Below are 9,066 nucleotides of genomic sequence, written 5' to 3'. Positions count from 1 at the left end.
TTCTATGATTTTCTATGATTTTTGAAAGATTCAGCGGAAATAAATAAAAAATAAAAAGACAAAACCACCATCACTACAGTAAAACCATCGTCTAAAACCACTTGAGGGTTATTTGACCGGTTTTGGAAAGTTCAGGGGGTAAAAAATCTGGTTTTATAGTTTGGGGCGTGAAGTAGTTCACCCTGAATAGTTGAGGGGGTTATATAGACTTTTTCCTTTTATAATATGATGTGTGCGTACCACTATATGTACTGTTCGCTTGGCTGATAAACCATGACTGCAAATACTATTAACTGATCTGTTACGAGAGAAAAATATTATTCGTTAGATGAAAAAATACAGCTTATAAGCCAAGCGAACAGGGCGACTGTCTTCAACTTGCTAGCCTCTCCTTTTTAGCCGTCCACACGTGTGCACTCTACTCATTCAGTTTTGTGTTTGCACTGGTTTCTCTCAAGCTACGTCACGAAGCCAGTTCTTGCTCTCCATTTCTCCCACGGTTAAGGGACCGCAATTGCTCACTTGAAGCAAGCAATGTTCTTTTGTTCAGGATCTTAGCTTGCCAAGCTTTGAGCAAACAAGGTATGGCAGTCTCTCGTTTGTTTATCATTGACGCACTTTTTCTTTTAGTCTTTGGCTGTCCAATAGATTTGACCACCATAGCGTGTCCTTGCACCTTGATGGAGGTGTTAAGTTGCATATCAGATATATAGATGTGCACCTAATCTTTTCTATCCTCTTCCAAGGTCGCCCTATGGATTTTGCTCTGTTCCAGTCCAAAGAAACTGTTGATGCCTTCCTGGATAAAATCTTCGGCGAAAGCATTTCCTTATCTCTGACTATGTCTTTCCTTGAACAAATTTTGAGTACAGATTATGGGTCCAAATCTACTCCAGCTGAAAAAGATGCTTTCAAGATTGCGAGTGTCTTGTGCTCCCTCTGTTACCTGTTGGCTTCGGAGCAACATCATGAATTTCTTGTAACCCTTCTCAGGAACTTCGTTCCTGATGTCAAGCCAGTAGAACTAAACTGGGCTAAGTTTGTTCTTTGGACACTTGGTTGAGCCTCAGTTCATGCGCGAGCACAAATCAGAGTAGGAAAGAATAAGATTGCATTCTTTGGATGTACTCTACTACTTCAGGTATAACTCTTATGTTAGTAGCCAAATCCAAACATTTCGCAGGTTTGCCCTACATAAACTCCTAACTCGTTTACATTAATATTTGCACAGATTTTCTATATTGACAATTTGATTTTCGGTCCCTCAACTCCTTATCATATCATGCTTCCAAGAGCAAGTGCTTACTCGCCCAACTTTATGGACGAGTTAGTGCAGTCAGATTGCACTGGAACCTCTATTCTTATATTCCTGGAGTTGGAAGGAGAGAGGTGAATGAATTAACCCCAAGTTGATCCATTGTTATACTTTTTGCTAACAATTAACTTATGCAATTGTTATTGTTCACTATTAAGGTGAGAGAAGCTTCCGATGTTTGTTATAGTAGAGGATGGCAGGAGCATGAAAATATGCGTATTGGTCAGGAACCTGCATCCCCAGATGATTATTTGAGCACAATTGTAAGTACAAAATTGGATCTGAGATGGTGGTGAACCAATTCATGAAGGAATCCTCATGCCACGACACCAACATGGAGGCCTACTGCCAAGGTCCACAAGCTAGAGGACAATTTTCAAAATCTATCACATCCTTTGGCACAGTAACGACACAATGGACACCTTAGCGATGATTGCATCTAGCCAAGAGCCCATACTGATAGAGTCTTTCTGAATGAACTCCACGAGCGATGCTAAATTTACTGGTTGGTGAAACGAAACGTTGAAACGGTTGCGCTACAACTGCCAAGATCGCCCTACCGCGCCATCACTGCATCAATTCCCGCGTGCATCGGTGGCACATGCCTAGCGCCGCTCCCACCTGCGCTAGGGGCAGACCACGCACGTGCCAAGCCAGGGCCACGCATGCCGATGTCTGGGAGCTACTGCGCCCATGGAGGAGCCGGGGGGGGGGGGGGGGGGGGGGGGGGGGGGGGGGGGGGAGAGAAGAGGAAATGGAGAAAGAAGAGATAAGGTAGAGAGAGAAGAAGTATGTAAACTGATAAAGGAAAGAGTGAGGATGGTGCTCGACGCTAACGCTAATAAAGTGTTTGGACATATAGCTTTTTAATCTACAAGATTTTGCATTAGACTAGCATTGACCATTTTGGAGTGCCTCTAAAAGTAGAACCGTATTTCTAGAGGCGGCCATTGTTTCCAACCACCTTTAGAAATAGGGTCATATTTTTATAGGTGGTTGGATGTCTATAAAAATATGTTTTTAGAGGTGGTTAGTAAGTTGGGACCATTTTCTCTATTTTTAGGTATGGCAAAAATAACAACCATATATCTTGAGAAAAGGATCCGTCTCTAAAAATCATTTTATAGTAGTGTGAGTATCACCCTTTATTCAAAAACTCATTCTAAAGCCAGTTACTATTAGGAACCAGGTGTAGAACTCTTTTTTTAAAGGAGATAACCTCTGCTTTTAAGAAAGGAACAAATACAAAGTTATGCTGTGGTTACCAGCTGCAGATAACAAGTTCTCAACAAAAGAGCTAAAAAGAATACAGTTCAAAACCAACATTAACCACCCTAGACCAACGACTACAGCTCATAGACATCTAATTAAAAGCAGCTGGTTACTAGGCTTGAATTCCAGCCAGTTCATGATCACCGCTTTCAACTGGCAGATTCGCTCTGTGTCCTCCTTCAATAAGATGCTCCATTTCTGCATGAATGATAGCGCAAGGTAGATGACATCAGTTGGAGGTTTAGGGAAGAATTTTTCTATCGCCATCTTATTCCTAGTAGTCCAAACAGCCCAAGCAAATCCTGCAAAAACACACAGTGTTAAACGTCTCGGCAAGGGCCCCTTGCCCAGTAGCCATGTGCTAGTAAACTCCATCATAGATTTTGGGTATCCCTCTCAGTCAAAGATTTCCCTAAACATACTCCAGATCATTTTAACCAGAGGACAAGAGAAAAGAAGATGGTACACCATCTCCATGCACTGACAGAGGCAGCAGTTAGCTTGCCCCTTGTAGCCCCTTTTGATCAAACTTTGAGAAACTTGATGTTTGTTATTGAACACTTGCCATAAAAAAAATTTGATTTTCAATGGGAGCTTACTCTTCCAAATAGCTCCAGCCACCTTGCTGGAAACTCTGTTTGTGAGAAACCTATATAGGGACTTAGTAGAGAAAAGACCTTTCTTTTCCAAAGCCTACTTAACAGAATCAATAGAATCAGTATTTAAATCTAAAACACTAATATCCCCCACTAAATCCGGCCATCTATTATATTCCTTGAACAGATAGAGCTCTTTTGAAGTCCATAACCCAACTACCCTCTTCCTAGCACTACTACATAAAATCTTTTGTGAGGCGGTGCCCTTTTATTAACCAAGGCATTTGCAAAATCCAACCGCCTCGGTTAATGCCTGGTATTAACCGAGGCGGTCGTTTTTATTAACTGAGGCGGTCACAATTAACCTCCTCGCAAAATTAATTTACGGAGGCGGTTAAAAACTAACCACCTCCTAAAATCTATTAACGAAGGCGGGCCAAATACCTCTATTTTCGAAGGCGGACCTCCTAAATGGCCCGCCTCGAAAAAAGGCCCAGGCCCACGTGAAGACCGATAGCCCGAACGAGTATAAATATAGGATCTTCGGGTTTCTCATTCACTGCTCTCTCTCCCCACTTGCACAGTCGCGCCTCTCTCCTTCTCACGATCGCGACTCTCGCTCTCACGGTCGCGGTCCCGCCCCGAGCGCACACCGTCCTTCTCCCTCGACACCCCTCCGTCACCCTCTCCTTCTCCCTCCGTCACCCTCTCCTTCTCCCTCAGCGCCCCTCGCATGGCCTCCCTCACCCAGGCGCGGTGGCCTTCCCCTTCTTCCCCATCGGCAGCAAGGTAGAGGTGTCACAACCTTCCCCTTCTTCCCCACCGGCAGCGAGGTGGAGGCTATGAGGTGGAGGCGACGGATCCGGTGGGGAGCTGCAAGGTGAAGGCGGGGGATCTGGCGGGAAGCAGCAGGGTGGAGGCAGCGGCGGCCTTCCCTTTCTTCCCCACCGACAGTGAGGTGGATGCTGCGAGGTGGAGGCGGCGGATCCGGTGGGGAGGAGCCCTCTGGCAGGGAGGGGCCTACCGATGGCGGATCCGGTGCGAAGGAGCGCGCTAGCGGTGGATCAAGTGGGGAGGAGGGTGGATCTGGCAAGGAGAAGTGCATCTAGGTGTATACGACAGTGTGGCTCCAGATCCAGTGTCGGGGAGCGGCGGCGGTGCGAGGCCCAGATCCAGACCCGATTAGGGCAATGTACGAGCTTTTTCTTTTTTTGTTTGTTATTTGGTTTACCAAGGCAGGCATTGCAAGGACCTGAAACCTGTTACACACTAGGCAGTCATTTTGACTATCAAGAGAAAATCACATACCAAGTCACTCCGAAGATTTTTAATGAAATATGTGAGATAAGACATCAAGCACCCTATGCGATCCTCGGATAACCATGGTCAGGCTCACACCTAGAGCAATGGAAGGAAACTTGATTGGATTAGAGTTCATCCTATTGACATCATCAACACCAACTCAGTCCCAAGAAGTTACTCAAGAACAATGCAATGGTCACCAACAATCAACCATCCAATGACTTAGTCAATTCAGCAAAGATCGACAATACCACGAACCATCCAACAGATCGCAGTGCAACAGAAGTAAGTGGGAAATGAGTTGGTTGCCACTTAAATGGGTGGGACCCACATGTCAGCATGAATGGGAAGAGATATTTCTCAGCTGAAGCCACTCTCTCTCACTCATCCTCTCATTTGCAACATTCACTCTCTCTCTCTCTAACTCACTCAAGAAGAAGCAAGAACCCTAGAGGCTAGAGAGGGGAGAGATTGGAGGAAGAATTGAAGAAGATACAAGAGAGGAAGAAGGGAAGCACTAGCAGCAGCCATGGACACCCTTCACCCCTCAACCTCTTCATGGTGAGCTCAAGAAGAACCATCCTCTTTTCTTGGATTCTTCACCCAATGATCTAATCAATGGATGTTGATGCAAGATGAAAGACTCATTGCTGGTGGTAGTTCCAAAGTAAGTAAGCTCAAGAAGTTCTTACCTTGTTCAATCATCCAATGAGTTCATGGATAATCCTTTGAACCATCTTTTTGGTATGTGTCAAGAGAGAGTTCATATGGAGCCAAGCCAACTCGTGGATAAGAAGCAAGAGTAGAGAAGGTTTGGATCTTCAATCTTTTCACTATGGAAGCTCTCAGATCTTAGAGCTAAGGTTATTATCTTCATCTCATGGTTCATACTCAAGTTCTTGTATCTCTAAGTTTGATCCTAGCCTATAGCCACAGTTAGTAAAACGAGCTTAAAACCTAGCTACCTTGAGCCTAGTGAGTCACCTAAGCCATCCTAAAAATATCTTGCACATGCATAGATCATAGCTGGGCACATCTAAGTCCGGAACCCAAGATCACCTAAGAGTATAGGTTCTGTCGACAGCTTGACGGAGTGTCCGTCGAATCGACAGAGTGTCCGACAACCTAGTAAAACTAGCCACCGAAACCTTATCTCCTATCGACATGGACTACCAGAGTGTCTGCGATATCCCGCGAAGTGTCCGTTGAATTATAAGGACTTATAGCCAGTGAACCCGAGAGCACCAAGCCTACATCGGAGCGTCCACCTGTGCAGACCACATGTCACGGATAGGGTCGACAAGCCAAGTAATTAATTGCAATTGGTTTATCCATGAAACTGGCAAGAGGGTGGCATCGGTCTGGAATGTCCAGGACATTGACCAGGCACCAGTCGAACCTTTCGTCAGACATTTGGGCTAGATTAGGGAAAGGTTGGAAAATGTGAGGTAGTGTTGTTGTCCCGTGGATGCGAGGTAGTGCTCTATCCACCGCTGCATAGTAGACCTTGGATCGAGCGAATCCAAGATGACCTATGAGTTAACTCTGATAAAAGTTCGAGCAAAACATCAAAGAGTTAAGCCTAGAAGGGAGAGAAATTGAAACTGTACAAATCCTACTAATTATGTATTTTTCTATAAGTATTATAATCTAGATAGTTAGTCATGATGTTGGATATCATGTGTGTTGGTTTGCCACATGGGGTGTTTTGTGTAACTCGACTGTTACAAAGATCCTGAAGCTTCTGCGGTATCGGAGCTGTGGTTGACTTACACGAGCAATCCATTTGCCAAACCACATATGACTTCAATGTTGTGTCATGCTTTAGTGTTAACCCTATAAGTTAAAGTAACCCTTACCCCACTAGTTAAATCTTGCCTCTTGTCCTTGACATATAAACTATGTTTTAACTTAAAATGTGTTTTGTATCATGGGAATCGGGAGGGAATAATAGGAATACCTAAGTGAGAACCGGAGTTCGCACCTAAATCGCCCTAAAGTAATAGGCATCTTATGCTATGAGAGTTGAAGAGAGCGGTTTTGATCCTCTTGACTACCCTTCCTAGCCCTTTATGTAGCCCCTTGTCTTTCCCGACCCTAGAGGTATCCCTAAGCTCAAGACCCCCACAACCCCCTAGAGTCCCTAAACAACTCCTTATCCCTTGCCCGGTGTTGGAAAAACCCTCAGCAGAATCTCCTTTGGACCTTGGTCTTATCTGTTGAGTCGTGGCAAACACAGAACAAAGATGTGAAGCAAGCAGGAAGGACATCAACACCACATCTCGGACGAGTCGACCGTCACCTCAAGAAATATCAAACCAAGTTTAGACACCACACAATGTAGCATATAACCATATCATACAAGGACCGACACCTGGATGGAGTTCACATACAGGATTAAGGTCATAAATCTGAGTTAGGCCCCTATCAAAGCAGACCCTATGCCTAAGATCAGTACCAAACAAGAAAGATGAAGCCACAAGACCCTCAATGCTCGCAAGTCCTGGAGCCGCAAGAGAATGGACGTCCTAATGATCACTGTGGGCTATACCCTCTGAGCAAGAAAGAGCCTACAAAAAAGAGAACCGAATGATGAGTACAAGAAAAGAAAACAATAAGTTGGAAGCCCAGAGTTGGAATAAGCCAAAGGCACAAGGGTGTAATATACGACAAAGAAAGTATGATGTAGCGGGAGAACCTCAGACTTACCTCGAGAGTCCTACTTTGACATTCTACCAAACTATGGTGAAGGTGGCCTCTCCAAGAAGGCCTCATCATGCTAGTACGGAAGGAAGGCCCGGTGCTGAACCTCGCAAACCCCATAGAAGTCCTCCAAAGTGTGAAGCACCAAAGCCATGATGTACGACTCCAACGCCATGGGAGCACGTACATCCCACTTGCACTCCAGCATCTAGTTTACCATCAGGTCCAGCAAGTTCAACTCATCACCAGACAACACAGTGTAGATGACCTCCAAGGAGGGCCAACCGATAGCACTATTAACGGTCACTAACACCTATTTTGACCATCAATATTCCACCCAAAAGCATGATAAAGTGAGGTAAAACATCATCACATGTGCTAAGATTTATTTATAATTCACCTAGTTCCAATTGTACTTGTAGAATTATTTGTATACACGAATTATAGCAAAATTTGTGCAAAACGGTGAAGAAAATAAACCAAGGAGGCAAGTGGACGTGGCAGGGGGCCTTGGGCCCACTTGGCCATGCTGGCCAGCCCCATAAGGGCATCGATCGGTGCCCCACTTGCTCCTGCCACATCACTAATATGTGGGAGAGGTCCTCCAAGGCTTCTCCACCACTGATCTTAAGTCAGTTCAACATTAAAGGCTCGAATGAAGCATCACACGGATCGCTGACGTGTCATGGCAACATAACCAACATGACAAACATCTACAACCATCCACACCCACTCATGACATGTGGGCCAAGCTTCTAGAAGGAGGGAGGCCCCACCTGTCATAGGGGGGCCGGCCAGCGCCACCTCCCATCGCCCCGCGCCCCTTAGTGGCTCCACCGCCATTTGCATGCCTCCATGCAAAGAAGCACATGTTCAACTATCTTCCACCCTTGATTATATCATGGTTTGATCCAATGGAGGAGGATGGAGAGCAAGTAGATCGCTAATGTGGTGATGGAGTAGCCCCTACTCCACCTCAAGCTATAAATAGGTCCCCTCTCCCTCATTTGTAAATGCACCGTCTCATTCCATCACTCCAAGTGAGAGTAGTAGCTAGGCAAAGCTCTATAGCTCTACTACTTAAAAGTAGAAGATAGGGAGAGAGTGAGGATAAGCTTGAGGAGGAGCCGGGGCTGTCAGCATCCTCTCCACTTGTGCTTCGGCGGATGAAGCTCTTCTTCGAGTGAGGTCCAGCATCTTCTGTGTGGTAACTCTGCTCTTTTGCATTACTTAAGTATTATTTATATTATTGTGTTTACTGGTTTCACCACTTGGTTAGAGTGCTCTAGTCTCATTTCATCATGTATAGGATTAGAGTAGTGAGTCTATAGATTAAGCGTGGTGCTTAGGCTATACCTTGCCTGTGTTTATGGCTAGGCCTCCGAATAGATTGTGGTAGGTGGCAGGTGGTGACAGCCCTGTCCATCCTCTGTATTTTACCACGATAGGTCTAGTTATTAAATTGTGGGGCTCGTGGTAGACCTTGTCTAGTTATCCCTCCTGGTTGCTAGGTGGGCTATGCCCCGAAGTAAACAACTATGATACAATATACCTTAGTCTTGCCTTAGTTCAGAGAAACCACATATATCCTCTGTACCTATTATTTTACCCTTGTTCTATCCTTGGATAAACTTAGTTCTTAGTCTAGTTCACTTCATGTTCCCTGTGGAAATACAATACCTTAGAATACTCCTGGGTGAAAGCTACATTGACATCCGTGCGCTTGCGGATTTATCTGTTCGCCATATCTAGTGTCAACAAGCTTTCTGGCGCCGTTGCTAGGGAACAATTGCTGTTCTAGTTTAGAACCGAGTCATCCAAGTATCTTTTATCCTTTATGTTTCATACCATGGATCACATTCCTATCATTCAATTCGC

This window comes from Miscanthus floridulus, unplaced genomic scaffold (assembly GCF_019320115.1).
Source record: "Miscanthus floridulus cultivar M001 unplaced genomic scaffold, ASM1932011v1 fs_449_1_2, whole genome shotgun sequence".
Lineage (NCBI taxonomy): Eukaryota > Viridiplantae > Streptophyta > Magnoliopsida > Poales > Poaceae > Miscanthus > Miscanthus floridulus.
Note: the sequence above shows the minus strand (reverse complement) of the source record.